Source organism: Hordeum vulgare, chromosome 7H (genome assembly GCF_904849725.1).
Source record: "Hordeum vulgare subsp. vulgare chromosome 7H, MorexV3_pseudomolecules_assembly, whole genome shotgun sequence".
Lineage (NCBI taxonomy): Eukaryota > Viridiplantae > Streptophyta > Magnoliopsida > Poales > Poaceae > Hordeum > Hordeum vulgare.
Window position 1 is genome coordinate 430,570,826 of NC_058524.1, and position 18,692 is coordinate 430,589,517.

The following is an 18,692-nucleotide window of genomic DNA, read 5'->3' on the forward strand; positions in this document are numbered from 1 at the left end:
AAAATATGTGGGGTTTGCAACACAAAATAATGCCGCACATAAATGCGAGAAAAATAGCCTATACGCGGGAAAATAAATTACCGGCAAATCCCTACACGTAAAAATACAATTAACCGCACTAAAATACATGCAAAAATGATTCCTAAAACGTGGACATTTAATCTAAGGTATACGGGCAGTCCGGACACGCACGAGAAATTATACGGGTCGGAAACATAATAGGACAGCAAGTGTTTCTAGGCATACGGCATGCTAAACGACCTCAAACAACAATGCAAGTTTTATAAATGGAATCTACGCACAAAACTACATGAAAACCCTATGCTACATGTCGCGATCCGACTTACAGTTTAAAATATACGGTCGATCTAATATATGTCTATTTCTGCAATATTCCTAATTCGAAAAAAAAATCCTAATTATCTAATGGGCCGCACACACAGGCGCTACATAATTAAAAAATGCACGCGGTGAGGGTTAGGCTCGGGGAAGGCTCACCCGCGGCCATGGGCCGAATGTGGAGGCGGTGCGCGCTGCCGAGCTGGGCCGGCCCGAGGCGAGGAGCTAGTGGGCCGCGCGACGGTTGGGGTAGCCCACCGATGCCTCTTCCTCCTCACGTCGCGAGGCTGTAGAGGAACCGGCGGCGGTGCTACTGGCGGGGCCTCGGCGGCGGAGCAGGGGCGACGGCCGGCCTAGGGCGCACGGCGGAAGCGTGGGGAGGAGGGCCCAGACCAGATCTGGTCGATGGGGCCTTGAGGCGGCGGCGAGGGCACCGGCGAGGTCCGGCCTCTGTTGGAGGCGAGGCCGAGGAGCCTCTGCCATGGGAAGCACAGCTCCGACCCGGGAGCTAGGCGCGACGGCGAGGTGGTCCCTGGCCAAGGTAGGACGGCCCGGTGGCCGACGAGCCCTAGCGGCGCGGGAGGCAACGCGGCGAGGGAGCAGCGCGGGGAGGCGAGGCCGGGAGTTGGCCGGCGTGCTGGGTGCTGGTTGCCGCGGCTCCGGTCACCTGCAGCGGCCGCGAGGAAGGAGCTCCAGCGAGCGAGCTCGGCTAGCTGCCGGCAGTGCGCGCGAGGAGAGGCGGCGTGCTAGGGCACGGGAGGCAGGGCGGCGCGGCGAGGGGCTGGCCGGACACACGGCTCGGGCAGGTGGCGGCAGATCCGGGCCCGGCGGGCCTTGGATTGGCTCGGGCGGGCCCAAGGCGGCTGGAGGCTGGTGGGAGGAGAGAGAGAGGTGGTAGGCTGGGTAGGTGGGCGCTGCTTACGAGGTAGATGGCTAGGGTTTGCTGTCTAAATGCTTGGGGAGGTCTATTTATAACAAATGAGGGGGCTAGGTTAGCCGGAATTTCGTTCCGGATCCAACCGCGCGGTCGGATTCGACTAATTCCGAATGCTGGAACGGTTACAAGGCCGTGTAGAGGGGATGTCCAGAGACGAGAGGAAGAACGGGCGGCGCGGCACGAATTTTAAAAACACCGACAAACGTCCGACGAATAACCGGAGACGGTGCCGCTACGGTCGACCGTTCGGGTACCAGACGAACTCCGATCGCGACGAAATTCGACAGGCGGCCTGGCTATATTAAAATAAGACCGCACGTCAAATCTCAACCCGATCAGAGAAAGTTTTACACACACTTTTAAAACAGGGTTTCGACGATGCCGCGAGCGCGTGCATGTGCGGTCGGGCTCAGAACGGACAACGACGAGAACCGGCAACTAACAATGGATGCAAGTTTTGAAAGCTGGCGGCACAGAGATGTCGATGCAATGCATATGATGCGCGTGATGCCATGATGATGCGACAAAAGAAAATAGACACACGACGAAAACGGAAAGAACGGGGAATCTTCTGGAACGTCGGCATCGGGCCGTCACAGTTATGTCATCATAATTTCTTAATATAAGGTAAAAGATATAGGACTAACACTAGCACCCACGTCACATAAGCCATGATAAAAATGATCTACAATCTTAACAGAAACAATATGCATGCCAATAACTAGTTTATTTTTATCTAACTCATCCTACTTATTTCTAACAGGTTTTGCAATTCTAGCAGCTTCATTACAAAAGTAATAACCTGTCCATCAATACTATCAGCTAGGAGATCTTTAACCAAAGCAATATTTGGTTCCACTTTTATTTGTTTAGAAGGTTTAGGTGTCCTAACATGCCTTTTGTTGACCACAGTTGTAGCTTTAGCATGTTCCTTAATCCTAACAGGAAAAGGTGGTTTCTCAATATAACCAGTAGGCACAACTCAATCAACATGGTAAACAATAGTTTCCTCTTCAACTTTAATGGGTTCCACTAATAAATTTTCAATAGGTGGATGAAATTATAACCATTTCTCCTTAGGGCTTATTCGGTTAATCCCTTCCACGAGGGGATCAGAGAGGATTGGAGGGGATTGAGGTTGAATTTGACTTGTAGGGGATTTAATCCCTCCCAATCCCCTCCAAACCCCTTCGAATCTAAAGAAACCGAACAAGGCTTTAGGGACATCAACATGAGTAGCAAATGATTCACAAAAACAAGCTACTATCTCAGAGTCAAGTCCATATTTATTGCTAAACTTATGAAAAGTATCAGTTTCTATAAAAGATTTAACACAATCAAACTCAAGATTTATACCTCGACTCTTTAACGTCATCGAGTTCCCAATCTTCAAAGTTGTGATTAATTCTTTAGAGAAGATCTCATTTGAATTCAATAGTATGAGTCAGTGGAAGAAGAATCAAGTACTAATTGATCATCATGCGAAGGTGGAGCATAAAATTTTTGTATAATCATTTTTCTTGAGATCTCATTGTTGGGGAAAGTGTGCATCATATATGTAAGCCTCCTTGAAGATTGAACGATGCTTTCTCCTTCACGAGGCCAGGAATTTGATATATAGTTTCGATCTAGATGAACTAGATGCATATGATAAAACTTCTTATGAAATTCCAGCTTTAAGCGATTCGAGTCCCATGATCCAATATCATCCAATAGCCTATATCACATCATTGATTTTCCCTCCAAATATAAAGGGAAAACCTTCTTCCTGACTTTATCCTTGGATAAACCCGCAAGTTTAAATAATCCATAAATCTCATCTACATATATCAAGTGGTAATCATGATCAAATGTACCGTCTCCTCCATAAGGATTAGCTCGCAGTTTCTCTAACATACCGAAGGAATATCATAATAAATATTTTCAGAAATTTCAGTAGGTCAAGGGGCAACGTTTTCCACTTTTGGTCGGGGTGAAGATCCCCCAAACAGGCCCTTCAAAGAATTACTATCCATAGTAACAAGTAACAGTAAATTTTAGCATGTAGCAACAATGTTTCCTTACCAAATTCCACTTACCAAAGGTGCTTCATTCCCCGGCAACGGCGCCTGAATAGAGTTTTGATGACCCAGAAGTATAGGGGATCAATCATAGTCCTTTCGATAAGTAAGAGTGTTGAACTCAACGAGGAGCAGAATGAAATGATAAGCATTTTTCAGCAAGGTATTTTCTGCAAATGTTATAAGTGACACTGGCATGTAGTTTTGTAGCAAGATAATTCGTAACAAGTGACAAGTAAAAATAGTAAAAAGTGTGCAGCAAGATAGCCCAATCCTTTTTGTAGCAAAGGACAAGCCTAAAAGTACTCTTATATGAACCAGAGAGCTCCCGAGGACACATGTGAATTTCCATCTAGTTATGTTCATCATGTTGAATTGGTTCACGTTCGTTACTTTGATAATTTGATATGTGGGTGTGATACGTCTCAAATGGATCTATAATTTTTTATTGTTCCATGCTATTATATTATCATTCTTGGATAGTTTTGGTGTTTATTTACCAATTAACATCATTTTTGAACACTAACCTATTAACCCAGTGCCCAATGCCACTTGTTGTTTTCTGCATGTTTTTGGTTTTTTCAGGTTTATAGTACCAAATGAAGTCCAATTGTCCCAAAACTTTAATATGATTTTTCTGGACCAAAAGAAGACCTGGAAGCTTCGGGAGGAGCCCGGGGATCCATGAGGGAGGCACCACACAATAGGGCGCACCCTAGGGGTGGGTCGCGCCCTGTTGGCTTGTGCCCTCCTCGGGCGTCCCCCGGTGCCCTTCTTTGCTCTATAAATATTTTAAAATCCCAAAACCCTAGGGAGACACCAGAAACACGTTTTCCATCGTTGCAAGTCTCTGTTTTGCCGTGTGCCCATCTGGAGCCCAGTTCCGGTGCCCTGGCGGAGGGTGGATTGATCACGAAGGGCCTCTACATCATCCTTGTCGCTCCCATGGTGATGTGTGAGTAGTTCACCATAGACCTACGATTCCGTAGTTAGTACCTAGATGTCTATATGTCTATCTTGATCTTCAATACAATGATCATCACATCTTTGCTTTGATCTATGTGATGTAATTCTTTTAGGCGGCCCGTTTGTTGGGATACATTGAATTGTGGATCTATGTTCAGATTATTCATGATAAATTGTATCACAGGTGGTCCCCCTTCGGTATATTTTTCCTCCATAAATTCTCATATATTCCACAAAACTTGTTTGGGAAGTTTCATTTCATTTGGAGTCTAGTGAATTTTCAGCCTTTTTCTTGGTTTTCAGGTCGAGAATTCCAGTTTTTGGCAATTTCCCTCTTTGTGATGTACCTTGTTAATTCAGAGAGGAAAGATATACGAATTGTATCATAATGTGGAATAACGAAAAATAATAACACAAATATCAATAGGAAATCATGATGCAAAATGGGCGTATCACACGCCCACTTAGCTTGAGTTGAGCTTTCATACACTTATAGCTCTAGCGCACCTGTTGCATGGAAATCGCTACTCCTCGCGTTGATATCGATTGATGGACATATCCATAGCCCATTGATCCACCTAGTTAGCGAGACTTTCTTCTCCACTTTTACCCCTTTGAAACTCACCACCATATTCTATTCCACCTATATGTTATGTCCATGGTTCACGCTCATGTATTGACTGAGTAATAAAAAAGTTGAAGCGCATTAAAAAGTACGATCCAATTTTCAGGCTTAACACCCTGGTGCTTGACATTGTATTTATGTGGTGAAGAATGAGCCATGTCGTGCTAATATGATAAAATGAATGGGGGGGTAAACATTCTTTAAGGATCGTATATTTTGAAGATTGATGATTATGTTACTTATGTTCATGGATACCACTATGTTGATTCTTGTTAATTCATCATTTGTCAATGAACATACCTACAAGGGATTGCAGGTTGGGTAGCATGGAACATCAATAATTTTGTTTTTATCATCTACCGACTCGAGGATTAGCAAGAATTAAGCTTGGGGATGATGATATGTCTCCAATGTATCTATAATTTTTTATTGTTCCATGCTATTATATTACCATTCTAGGATGCTTTTTAGGCATTTACTTGCTGATTTATATTATTTTTGAGCACTAACCTATTAACGCAGTGCCAAGTGCAAGTCGTTTTTTTTGCATGTTTTTGGCTTTTCAGGAATACTGTACCAAACGAAGTCCAAATATCCCGAAACATTTTGATGATTTTTTCTGGACAAAATAAAAACTTGGAAGCTTCAGAGGGAGACCGGAGGCCCCAAGGGGTGGCGCCAAGCCAACATGGCACACCTACGGGGATGGTTGTGCCTTGATGGCTTGGGGACACCTCCCTCGGCCTTTAGCCCTCCTCTTTGTCCTATAAATTCACATATTACCCAAAAACCCAAAGGAGCCTCCTGAAACACTTTTTCCACCATCGCATCTTCAGTTCCACCGAGTGCCCATATCTAGCCGTGTTTCGGTGCCCTGCCAGAAGGGGGATCGATCATGGAGGGCCTCTATATCAACCTTGATTCTCCCATGGTGATGTGTGAGTAGTTCACCACAAACCTACATGTTTGTAGTTAGTACCTAGATTGCCATCTCTCTATATATTCTTCGTTGCCATGACCACCGCGATTCCCGTGGTGATCTATCTTATGTAATCACTCTTGTGCAGTGTGTTTGTTGGGATCCGATGAATTGTGGGTTTATGTTCATATTATTCATGAGATTATATTGAGTTCCTTGCTGGTCTTTTCATATATATGCATGATTATGATAGCTTTGTAATTCTTTTCAATCTATTGATTTGGTTTGGCTAACTGTATTGATTTATCGTCAGCGGGAGAGGTGCGTTGTAGTCGGTTCCATCTTGTGGTGCTCAATCCGAGGGACTGGGAGGGACATGACATGTATTGTATTGCTTCCACTAAGGGTAAAACTATGGGGTTGATTCATATTAATTCGAGTTGCTTTGTCTACATCATGTCATTGTTCTCCAAGCATTACTCCATTTTCACTTAATTATCTAGATGCATGTTGGATAACATTCGATGGGTGGAGTCATAGTAGTAGATGTATGATACGTCTTCGTCGTATCTACTTCTCCAAACTCTTTTGCCCTTGTTTTGGACTCTAATTTGCATGATTTGAATGAAACTAACCCGGACTAACGATGTTTTCATCAGAATTGCCATGGTGTTGTTTTTGCGCAGAAATAAAAGTTCTCGGAATGACCTGGAAATTTACAGGGATTTTTTGTGGAATATATGAAAAATACTGGCGCAAGAATCAACCGGAGGGGTGGAGCTGAGAGCCCACAAGCCCACCAGGCACGCCCCCCCTGGCCGTGCCTGGCACGCTTGTGGGGCCCACGTTGCTCCACCGCCTCCAATCTCAGCTCTATTTAGTCCCTTTCGTCCAGAAAAAAATCAAGGAGAAGAGTTCATCGTGTTTTACGATACGGAGGCGCCGCCACCTCCTGTTCTTCCTCTCGAGGGCAGATCGGGAGTCCGTTCTGGGCTCCTGAGAGGGGAGATCGTCGCCATCGTCATCACCAACTACCTTCATCGCCAATTCCATGATGCTCTTCACCGTTCATGAGTAATATCATCGTAGGCTTGCTGGACCATGATGGGTTGGATGAGATCTATCATGTAATCGAGTTAGTTTTGACGGGGATTGATCCCTAGTATCCACTATGTTGTGATATTGATGTTGCTGCTACTTTGCCGTGCTTAATGCTTGTCACTAGGGCCCGAGTGCCGTGATTTCAAATCTGAACCTATTATGTTCTCATCAATATATGTGTGTTCTTGATCCTATCTTGCAAGTTGTAGTCACCTACTATGTGTTATGACCCGGCAACCCCAGAGTGACAATAGCCGGAACCACTCCCGGAGATGACCATAGTATGAGGAGTTCATGTATTCACTAAGTGTTAATGCGTTGGTCCAGTTCTTTATTAAAAGGAGAACCTTAATATCCCGTAGTTTCCATTAGGACCCCGCTGCCATGGGAGGGATGGACAATATATGTCATGCAAGTTCTTTTCCCTAAGCACGTATGACTACATACGGAATACATGCCTACATTACATTGACGAACTGGAGCTAGTTACATATCTCTCCGTGTTATAACTGTTGCATGATGAATAGCATCCGGCATAATCACCCATCAAAGATCCAATGCCTACGAGTTTTTCCTACTGGTCCTTGCTACGTTACTTTGTCACTACTGCTGTCACTGTTGCTACTGTTACTCTGTTGCTACTGCTGTCACTTTGCTACTACTGGTTACTGTTGCTACTGTTACTATCACACTACCTTGCTACTAATACTTTTCTGCAGATACTAAATCGTTCAGGTGTGGTTGAATTGAAAACTCAAACGCTGACACTTGAGAATATTCTTTGGCTTCCCCGTGTGTCGAATCAATAAATTTGGGTTGCATACTCTACCCTCGAAAACTGTTGCGATCCCCTATACTTGTGGGTTATCAAGACTATTTTCTGGCGCCGTTGCCGGGGAAGCTTAGCAATATTCTCTGAGTCACTTGGAATTTACGTCTGCTGATCACTATGAGGAATCCGAAAGATCCAAGAACTAAATTCTTGCCCTCAACTACGAGGACAGGTAAGGAACTGCCATCTAGCTCTGCACTTGATTCACCTTCACTTATGAGTAAGTTTGCGACACCACCTCCTGCTAGAAATTTTGATGTGTCGCATGTGCTTGATGATACTACTTCTGCTGTCCATGATGCTTATGATGATGCTATGCTTGATACTGCTTTGCCACTAGGTGCATTCCTTGATGCACAAATTGCTAGAGTTGCTGCTAGATGTGATGATACTTCTGAAACTGCTGAGATTATTGAAGTAGAACCTGCTATTTTGCCTGTTAGAACTAGCTTTCCTAGATATGAATTGCCTGATATGCCTAAGGGTTATGTTATGGAGGGAGAGATAGCTGAGGACTTTCTTGCTTGTAAGGATAGCTATGATGTTAAGAAATTACTGCTCAAGTGGAAAGAAAAATCTTTGAACGCTAGGATGAAATACGACCCGAAGTTTGCTACTTCGCCTATCTTTGTGACCGATAAGGATTATGAATTCTCTCTCGACCTTGAGTTAATCACTTTGGTCGAATCTGATCCTTTTCACGGTTATGAGTCTGAAACGGTTGTAGCCCATCTTACAAAATTGCACGATATAGCCACCCTATTCACGAGTGAGGAAAAGATCTGCCACTACTATATCCTTAAGTTGTTTCCTTTCTCGCTAAAGGATGATGTTAAGACTTGGTTCACTTCTCTTGCTCCTGGTTGTGTGCGTAGACCCAAGGATATGATCTACTACTTCTCTGAGAAATATTTCCCTGCCCATAAGAAGCAAGGTGCCTTCCAGGAAATATACAACTTTGCGCAAGTTGAAGAAGAGAGTCTCCCACAAGCTTGGGGAAGGCTCGTCGAGTTACTGAATGCTTTGCCTGATCACCCTCTTGAGAAGAATGAAATACTTGATATCTTCTATAATGGACTAACCGATGCTTCTAAAGACCACCGTAGAACAAGCTGAGATCCTATTGAATAACATCTTGTGCAATGAGAATGCTTGGACTATTCCCGAACCACCTCCGAAGCCAACTCCAAAGAAAAGAGGTATCCTATTCCTCAGTCCTGAATATATGCAAGAAGCTAAGAAATCTATGAAAGAGAAAGGCATTAAATCTAAAGATGTCAAAAATCTACCACCTATCGAAGAGATCCATGGTCTTGATAACCCGATACAGGTAGTAGAAGTAAATTCTCTGTGTAGATTCAATGAGAGTGATATTCCTTTTGATAAACCTGCTAGCTTATGCCTGGATGAATTTGATAACTTTGTTGCCAAACAACAAAGTTTCAATGATTATGTTAGCAGACATTTGGAACAGAATGCTCGTATGCTTAGTCATTTGAGTGCTTGTGTAGACAGAAATGTCAATGATCTTAAGCTTTTGAGTAAACATGCCTCTATGGTTACTACCCAGGTAGAACAAGTACTTAAAGCTCGGAATGACTTGCTCAATGAGATGAATGACAATTCTGTCAAAGTCGTCACTAGAGGCGGTAGAATGACCCAGGAACCTTTGTATCCTGAGGGTCATCCTAACAGAATTGGACAAGATTCTCAAGGAGTTAGCACTGATGAACCTAGTCATCCTAGGAAGAAGAAAGATGATAGGAACTTGCACGCCAGCAACCCTGTTGCTGCTACACCTGAGAGTACAAACGATGTCTCTGTCCCTGATGCCGAAACACAATCTGGTGATGAACATGAGCATAATGATAATATAGATAGTGATGTTCATGTTGATGCTCAACCTAGCAACGATAAGGATGTGGAGATTGAACCAGTTGATCTTGATAACCCACAGCCTAAGAATAGAAGATACGATAAGAACGACTTCACTGCTAAGAAGCATGGTAAAGAAAGGGAACCATGGGTTCAGAAACCCATGCCCTTTCCTCCCAAATCATCCAAGAAAAAGGATGATTAGGATTTTGAGCGCTTTGTTGAAATGATTAGACCTATCTTTCTGCAAATGCGTTTGACAGATATGCTCAAAATGTCTCCGTATGCTAAGTACATGAAAGATATTGTGACTAATAAGAGGAGGATACCTGAGGTTGAGATTTCCACCATCCTCGCTAATTATACCTTAAAGGGTGGAACTCCTAAGAAACTAGGTGATCCCGGAGTGCCCACTATACCTTGCTCCATTAAAGGCAACTACGTTGGAACTGCTTTATGCGACCTTGGAGCCGGTGTTAGTGTTATGCCTCTCTCTCTCTCTCTCTTTATCGTAGGCTTGAACTGGATAAGTTGACACCCACTGAAATCTCTCTGCAAATGGCCGACAAATCAACTGCTTTCCATATCGGCATTTGCGAGGATGTGCTTGTTGTGGTTGCTAATTTACTATCTTAACGGACTTTGTTATCCTGGATATTCCCGAGGATGATGCCATGGCGGTCATCCTTGGAAGATCCTTTTTAAACACTGCAGGGGCTGTTATATATTGCCACAAAGGCAATGTCACTTTCCATGTCAACGGTAATGAGCATATGGTGCACTTTCCGAAGAAACAATATCGAGTACTACAAGGAATATGCTAGTACACGACGCTATTTTTTCGTCGCTACATCGTCACAGTTTTTAATTTACGACGATCGTACGACGAAAAACCAAGCGTCGGAAACGGAGCGTCAGAAATGAACAGCAACGACGTTTTGATCAAAATCGTCGTAACTTTACGACGATTCTTGGATAGTCGTAACCTTTACGACGATCCTAAATCATCGTTGACAATCAAACCCAGTCCTATGTGGCAGTCCTACGTGGCAAAATTACGACGAAATCAAAACGTCATGGCTGAAATTAGCCCAACCCATTTCAATTGATCACATGGGCTGGTTTTAGTTTTTTGGGCTTTTTCTTATTGGGCTTCTTTTTGGGCCTTAGCCTATTTACAGCCACTTCTAGTATTTTTTTCGAATTTTTTATATTATTATAATTTGGGCCCTGGCCTTTTAGTGCCCAAATACATTTGGTCCAGATTCAGTTTTTGACCTTTTCATTTTGGAATTCAGCAACTTTTTGTTCCAGAATTTGGATTCATTTCTATTTGTTGGGCATTTTCAACCAAATTATTTATCCAGTATTAAATCCAACACTATTTCATATTCAAATCAAAAATACTCCAAGTCGAATTGAAATCATCCATCATATAACATCACAAAATACATATCCCAGGTTTACATAACACAGTAAATCATCTCATGAATACATTTTCTCACACAGGAATATAGCAAAAACGAACAAAATTGCACAATAGAATAATGGCACGTCTGCTACTGTTCCCAACAGTACAGTGGACTTCATTTTGCTCTCCTATGAGGCATGCTCGAAATGCCACAACTTGTCAACCTACAAGAACATTACACGGCACATGAATCAATCAAAAGGAAACAAATATAAAAAATATTAGAAATAAAAAGATTTTGTGTTCATCCTGAAGATGATGTTAAAAATCCTGAGATATAAATTCTGGAGTATAATTAGTCCAACCTAAACAGGTCACAGAAACTGAAAATTAAACTTCAAACTATCTAAGATTGTTCCAGAAAATTCTGGACAAAGGAAATGCAGACAAGCAAACTCAATATGTTTATGGTATTTTTGCTTTACTGGAGGAATTTAAGCACTGACACAAGCAGGATCAATGACACAATAATTAGGAGACATGTAAGATAATACAAAACAAGCTACTCCACATTACTGTGATAACCAAGTGCAAACCAGGGTGTAAGAATATTAGCCCAAAAAATCCTTTCGGCAACATACATCACTAAATTACGCTATCAATAAGTGCACCAAAGACTCTAATTTATTACCTTCAGAATTTTTAGATCGAATCAAATGAAAACATGAAAAAGGGACTACCAAAGAGCATTATTGATTTAGATAGAGCTTGATGCTGAGTTGATTTCTGGTGTCAACTAGGGGAATTCTTTAGCCTGATTGGAGAAAGGAAACCTGACTAGCACTCAAAATATTAACCAGAAGACAATAGTAAAACATAAAAGATGGACCAGATTTCTGGCTTGGAATCCTGATGGGATTACATTTGCGCATTGTATAGTCATAGTCGATAATTTGGGGAAAGTATCCTCAGGTCCATATAATCCAAAGAAAAGAGCAATTGATCATCACAGTAAGTGCAGAAATGTGGTATGGATATGATATCATCACTTCTCACAGCAAACAAAAAATGGTGTAGGAGTTTCTATTTATTTAAGACAAGACAACTATACAGCATCCATGACACAATGTGTTGCTTATTAGACATTCAGAATAAGCAGGAGGAAATTATCATCAAATAGATCACAAACTGTGTGTCTTAATGTCAAAAACAGTTATATTTGAAAACAGAAAAATAACAAATAAATGAATTAATGCTCTCTCGGACAAATGCCTCGATTGTCAACATGGTTTAATAGAATGGATTACATCAGACTCATCATCTGTTTTCATCATCACAGAGAGAACCAACTAAAAAAATTAAGAGTGGGTAGAGATACAAAAACATGACTTCAGATGCCAAATATGCACAGCTTAATAATATACTGTATCATAAGACACCTAACAAGTGTTGATCATCATTGATGAATCAACCACAGAAACCAGCTGCAGAAAGAACAATATAGTTGATATGTGTAAACGGGGGTATAGTAACAGGAAGCTCCTTGTATGAGAGCAGCCAGTGTCGCAAAAACCCGTTTCCTTCTCGATGTCTGCCAATCTAATGAGAAACAAGGCCATGAAAGCAGACCAAGCATCAGATACCTCATGGCATCCCAAATACCACTATCGGAACAATATTCAGTTCAGTGCTAAGATATGTATGGACAAGTTGAATGCAAAAACCATCTCAAAGAATGGTTCCTGCTAGTATCTTAACCCAAAGTATCTCTAGGCAACGTACAACGCTGAATTACGCTACAAGATAAGCTATCCATATAACTTTCATGTCTGATCTGCTTGGAATATATAAAGGAAGTGTATGTACTTTCTGTCCTATTTCTGAATCAAATATGTATCATTGCATTTTCAGCCCATGCATGTGAATGCTTAGGAAGACACAACATACATAGTTTAGTTTTGTTGTTGTTCAATGCTATTTACAGAAACAGGCCCACACATAAATTCAATTTTATTTACTAACACTTCTCTATTGAGAATGCTTTCCATTAATTTGTCTCCTTGATAATTTATTTTCCCCTTGGCATCGATCCACCTGATGGACTCTGATAAATGAATCTTGGCTATCAATCTATATGATGTAATCCATGAAGGACATGGCATTAGTAGGAGACAACAAACTATGTGAACGGTGAGCAAAACCGTATATTTTCAAATATTTCTTCTTTTGGTGCAGTGCTGCTCAATGAATCATCGGTTTTGTTTCAATATTGTTACAACCAGCCCTCGGTGCTGAAGATAGTTTCTGAATCTAAACTCAAGCAGCATGCATCAATTGTAAGAGGGGGCGAGCAATTCAAAGCCACACAGACAGAACACAAGTAAACATAATGGATAAAAACTTCTCCGGAAGTAGAGAACAAAAGTAAGTCACAATTGATGCAATGTACAACACAATGGAATTTTAATCTTCTTACAGAGCAAACATTTAAAATTCCATGTTCAGGTATAGACCAATTGTGTGAACTGATGATGTTGCATCATTCATAGGCTATTCAGAGATGGAAGGAAACATAGCAAAATAACGATAATCACCTTGAGCTCCTCAAGGGTGAAGCCTCTGCCAGCCCTCGCCTTCATGTTGTACTTGCGGGTCTGGCATTGCACGATGGGGCGAAGAGGTCGAGAGGTAGGGTGGGGGAAGATCTTCACATCCTTCTTTTGGCGAGCTGTATACAAAAAGAACAGAATGTAAGATGACAGTGAGTCAAACAAACACCACAACAACACAAACATGTTGTCGGACGATTGGATGGTAGTGTATCAGTAAATCCATAATGAAACCAATGGTGATACATCTACTCTGCCCTGCTGTAGCAAACATGTACTTAACTCCCTATTTTATCAGCTCACAATGCATGGTTTTGTGTTTGCCTGATTACTCAAATCGCGGCCATGCGTTACAATAGGATTAAACAAATAACAGAAAATTAAATACTCAGAGGTCGACTCTACTATGATTACTCAAATTTGGCTTGCTTAGTATAAATAATTTTGTAGGTAGATATTTTAGATGTGTTTTGTTCTGTTAGAAGGGTGTGGGGATAAAAACATTCATTGTGAGGCACATGAGGGGATTGTGAAAGCAGCATACCCTAACTGTGATAATGAAGCTCATCATCTGAGATTGATTGTGTTCGTTGTGAATAGATGGACAACATGACCACGATGGCAAAGAGAGTGGTAGCACAAATGGATCGTCTGGAACGTGCGAGGATTTATTTTTCCCGTTGCAACGCACGGGCACATGTGCTAGTATAGAAACAATATAAGAGAAAACAAAAGTAGTTTGTCCTAGTAAAATGTGTTGAGGGAAGAAAATCATAGCATATAAATCAATGAGTTTTAACAACTGACATCATGAACATTCAGTGATCAGTTTTTTATGTATATGAAGCTGAATGAGCTTAACTAAGAAGAGATCCTATGGTCTCATCATCAGAATATGTGCCTTGCGAAGCCTCTTGATGCCGTGATTTACTCCGTGAAAGGTCCACTGAAGGCGGCTCCTTATTTTTGGTTCTGCCATAGATAAAGAGAAACACTCAATATGTCAAAATAGACAAAGACACAGCATAAAACTATTTCACATATCTGTGGCATGTTCACTCTCAAATTTATACTAGCTCTAATATAAAATTGTAATTATTTTGGGACGGAGGGAGTACATCAAAACACCAAGACATAAGAATCTCATCCCAAACCTATAAGAACAGGGGAATACCTGAATGTTAGGAGCAAAACCACCTTCATCTCCGACATTGGTGGCATCCTGCCCATACTTCTTCTTGATAACAGACTGTTACAGAAAATGACAGTTTCAGTCAATTTATTTATTTACAAGATGATAAAGCTAGGGTGTGTCTCCATCCATAGAGTTCCAGATCGGTTGCACTTGCACACATGACATAATGACCAGTAACAATATGTACTCTCATCTACCGATCTACGGCTGATGCACGAGCAGGACACACCGTGTGTACACTCTACGTGCAGATGATATCTGCATCCATATCATTGTACTACTATTTATTTTGCATCTGGAGGAAACTTCAAGGAAGCACAGGACATTTTTAGGAGAGCGTGGAAAATGCATCCTTCATGCACCTACAGCTTTGGGTCTCTCATCACATTCATGGTGCAATGCATATGCTAATTTATTTATATCAACTGAAATTTCTCTTCCATTTTTTTTCAGGTGGAACATTCAGATGCCTACAATAATCTTTCACTTATTTACAAGATGATAAAGAGACAAAAAAAGCCTAGTATGAACCATTTACGAACTCAGATTCAGATCTAAATGTCGTGAGCATAGCTTGCAAAGAGTAAGTAAGTGGTACTGGTACTACCCGTTGATGTGGACCGGACGAGGCCGTTCTCGTTGCAGCCTGTGCAGGTGCAGAACACACCGCCGCCCTTGAGGTTGTATCGCTTGTGGCGCCTATCGCAGCTGCCGCACAGGACGCACCGCTCGCCGCCGCACCGGCCGTAGGCAGTGAGGGACGTGGCGCCGGCCGTGACGCGTCGGAGCTCGCCCGACTCATGCAAGTGGCAGAGCTCCTCGGCGCTGCTGAGGTGGCGGCCCCCGACGAATACCTACGGGAACGTGATCCGGCGGGCGCGCGGGAGGAGCGTCGTGAGCTCCTCGAGGTAGCAGGCATCCATGGCAAGGTCGCGCTTGTCGACGGAGGCGCGGAGCCCACGCGGGATGGCGCGCGCGGCGCGGCAGTCCTCGTAGGTGCCCCAGATGACGTCGAGGGAGGTGTAGTAGGGCAGGACGCGGTGGTCGGTCTCGGCGGTGGGTGGTGGCGCCTGGACCCTGGAGGGTGCGGAGCGCGCGGAGGGCAGAGGCAGCCACGCGGACGCGGTGGAAGATGCGGGCGGCGGAGGGGGATGGGGAGGAGGTGGTGGCGGCGAGAGGAGGGGGATGGGGAGGAGGAGGGTTCGATGAGATCTGACTTAGGGTTTGGTTAGTTTGGCTGCGGGTGGGGGTTTCCCTTTTCTTTTTTCCTTTTTTTCTATATATAGATGGATGTGAGATGGATGGATGGATGGATGGGTGGATGGCCATGTCATCGATCCGTGTGACAACTAATTCCACCAATGAGAATAAAACGTATGAATTGTATTTTTTATTTTGTTTTTATTTTATAATTTCACGTGAAAATTACAAAGAAATGATGTCTTATTATATACACGGGTGCATATTAGAATGACAAACCATGTTTTTAAAGGGAGCTTTCATTTTCTTTGCACGAAAATTTCGTTTTTCATTTTCCGAATGCCCAAAATGAGTTTTGGGCACATTAAGGCACTATAAAAATTCATGAGATAATGATTTGGATAGAAAAAAGTGTCCAAAAAATATGAGGGTAATCAAAGAAATAGAAATAGCACTTTCTTGACAAAGTGCTATTCTGAATAGAATAGGAAAATGAATATTGTTGAATTATTTTTGAACTATGGAAGGAAGGTTTTCACATATTTGAGGAATATATGATCCAAAGTATTTATGAGATTTTTTAGAGATTTTTTGGAATGACAGAATAGCAGGTTGCTTCACAAACTAGGATGAGGTGGGATAAAATGGACCCACGAGTGACATGTCAACATAGTTAGAACATGTTACGACATTTTTATAATCATCATAAAAGTTATGACAATCTCATCTTATGCGGTTACGACGTTTTGACTCACATCGTCGTAATTTATATGTAGATTTGATCCCCTCAAACGGTTTACGACGATCTCGGATGAAATCGTCATAGATTTATGATGAATTCATCAATGACATTTTTAAAAACATCACATATGAGCATATTTCTTGTAGTGTATACATTGCATCAATGCTATCGAAAAAACTTCATCGATTCTTATTGGGAGCTTTGAATGCCCTATACCTACTATTAATATTAAGTATGACTTGATTGTTGGGGATATGCACATCCCCATTGAGGTAACTGCTACTTCTCAAACAACAGCGCCAGAATTTGACACGTTGAGGGAGACTTGCTTGCGTTGGTTTTTCCCTTGAAGAGGAAAGGGTGATGCAGCACAGGAGCAGTAAGTATTTCCCTCAGTTGAGAACCAAGGTATCAATCCAGTAGGAGATTCTCGTCAAGTCCAGAGTACCTGCACAAACACAAAAGAGCTTGCACCCAATGCTGTAAAGGGGTTGTCAATCCCTTCAAGATTGACTGCAAAGTGAGATATGAAGGCGGAAAGTGCAACGAACAAAAAGAGTAAGGCTAAAAATATAGTGTGGAGTATATCCAGGGGCCATAGTGTTCACTAGAGGCTTCTCTCAAAATAGCAAGTAATACGGTGGGTGAACAAATTACTGTCGAGCAATTGATAGAACCGCGCAAAGTCATGACGATATCTAAGGCAATGATCATACATATAGGCATCACGTCCGAGACAAGTAGACCGATACTTTCTGCATCTACTACTATTACTCCCCACATCGACCGCTATCCAGCATGCATCTAGTGTATTGAGATCATGACGAACAGAGTAACGCCTTAAGAAAGATGACATGATGTAGAGGGATAATCTCAAACCAATGATGAAAACCCCATCTTTTTACCCTTGATGGAAACAACACGATATGTCCCTCGCTACTCCTTCTATCACTGGGTGAGGTCACCGCATGGTATGAACCCAAAACCAAGCACTTCTCCCATTGCAAGAATCAAGCTGGCCAAACAAAGCCCACAACTCAAAGAGAATTACAAGGATATGAAATCATGCATAAGAGATATCAGAAGAAACTCAAATAAGATTCATAGATAATATGATCATAAATCCACAATTCATCGAATCTCGACCCGCAAAAGAAGATTACATCGGATAGATCTCCATGAAGATCATGGAGAACTTTGTATTGAAGATCCAAGAGAGAGAAGAAGCCATCTAGCTACTAGCGATGGACCCGTAGGTCTATGGTGAACTACTCACGCATCATCAGAGAGGTCATGGTGTTGATGAAGAAGCCCTCCGTATCCGAATCCCCCTCCGGCAAGGCACTAGAACGTGCCCCAGATGGGATCTTGCGGAGACAGAAGATTGCACGACGATCTCGTGATTTTTCTGAGATTTTAGGGAATATATAGGCGGAAAACCTAGGGCAGGGGAGCCACGGGGAGCTCACAAGCCTACTAGCCCCCCCCCCTAGGCCGGGCCTGGTGGGCTTATGACCTCCTCCGAGGTCCCCTGCCTTGGTTCTCAAGTCTCCCGCGTGTCTTCTGTTATGGAGAAAATCATTCCGCAGATTTTATGTCGTTTGGACTCCGTTTAAAATTCTCCTGTGAAAAGGGTCAAAAACACGGAAAAAACAGGAACTGACACTTGGCACTGAGTTAATATGTTTGTCCCAAAAAGGATATAAAAGGCATACAAAACGTCCAAAGTTTGACAAGATAATAGCATGAAACCATCAAAAATTATAGATATGTTGGAGACGTATCAAGCATCCCCAAGCTTAACTCCTGCTCATCCTCGAGTAGGGAAGCGATAAAGACTGATTTTTTGATGTGGAATGCTACATAGCATAGTTGTCCTTT

At 42.4% G+C, this 18,692-nt stretch overlaps 3 non-coding genes and 1 pseudogene across 3 annotated transcripts; all 4 read right to left on the reverse strand.

Annotated features, from left to right (window-relative positions):
• Nucleotides 1-692: 692 nt before the first annotated feature.
• On the reverse strand, nucleotides 693-16,045 carry LOC123409030 (annotated as a pseudogene).
• Nucleotides 11,949-12,043, reverse strand: LOC123414393. Its single transcript, XR_006614367.1, has one exon. It is a non-coding gene; the product is annotated as a small nucleolar RNA Z103 (small nucleolar RNA).
• Nucleotides 12,321-12,407, reverse strand: LOC123414576. Its single transcript, XR_006614509.1, has one exon. It is a non-coding gene; the product is annotated as a small nucleolar RNA SNOR75 (small nucleolar RNA).
• LOC123414516 lies at nucleotides 12,575-12,720 on the reverse strand. The gene has a single exon (XR_006614453.1). It is a non-coding gene; the product is annotated as a small nucleolar RNA F1/F2/snoR5a (small nucleolar RNA).
• Nucleotides 16,046-18,692: the final 2,647 nt, after the last annotated feature.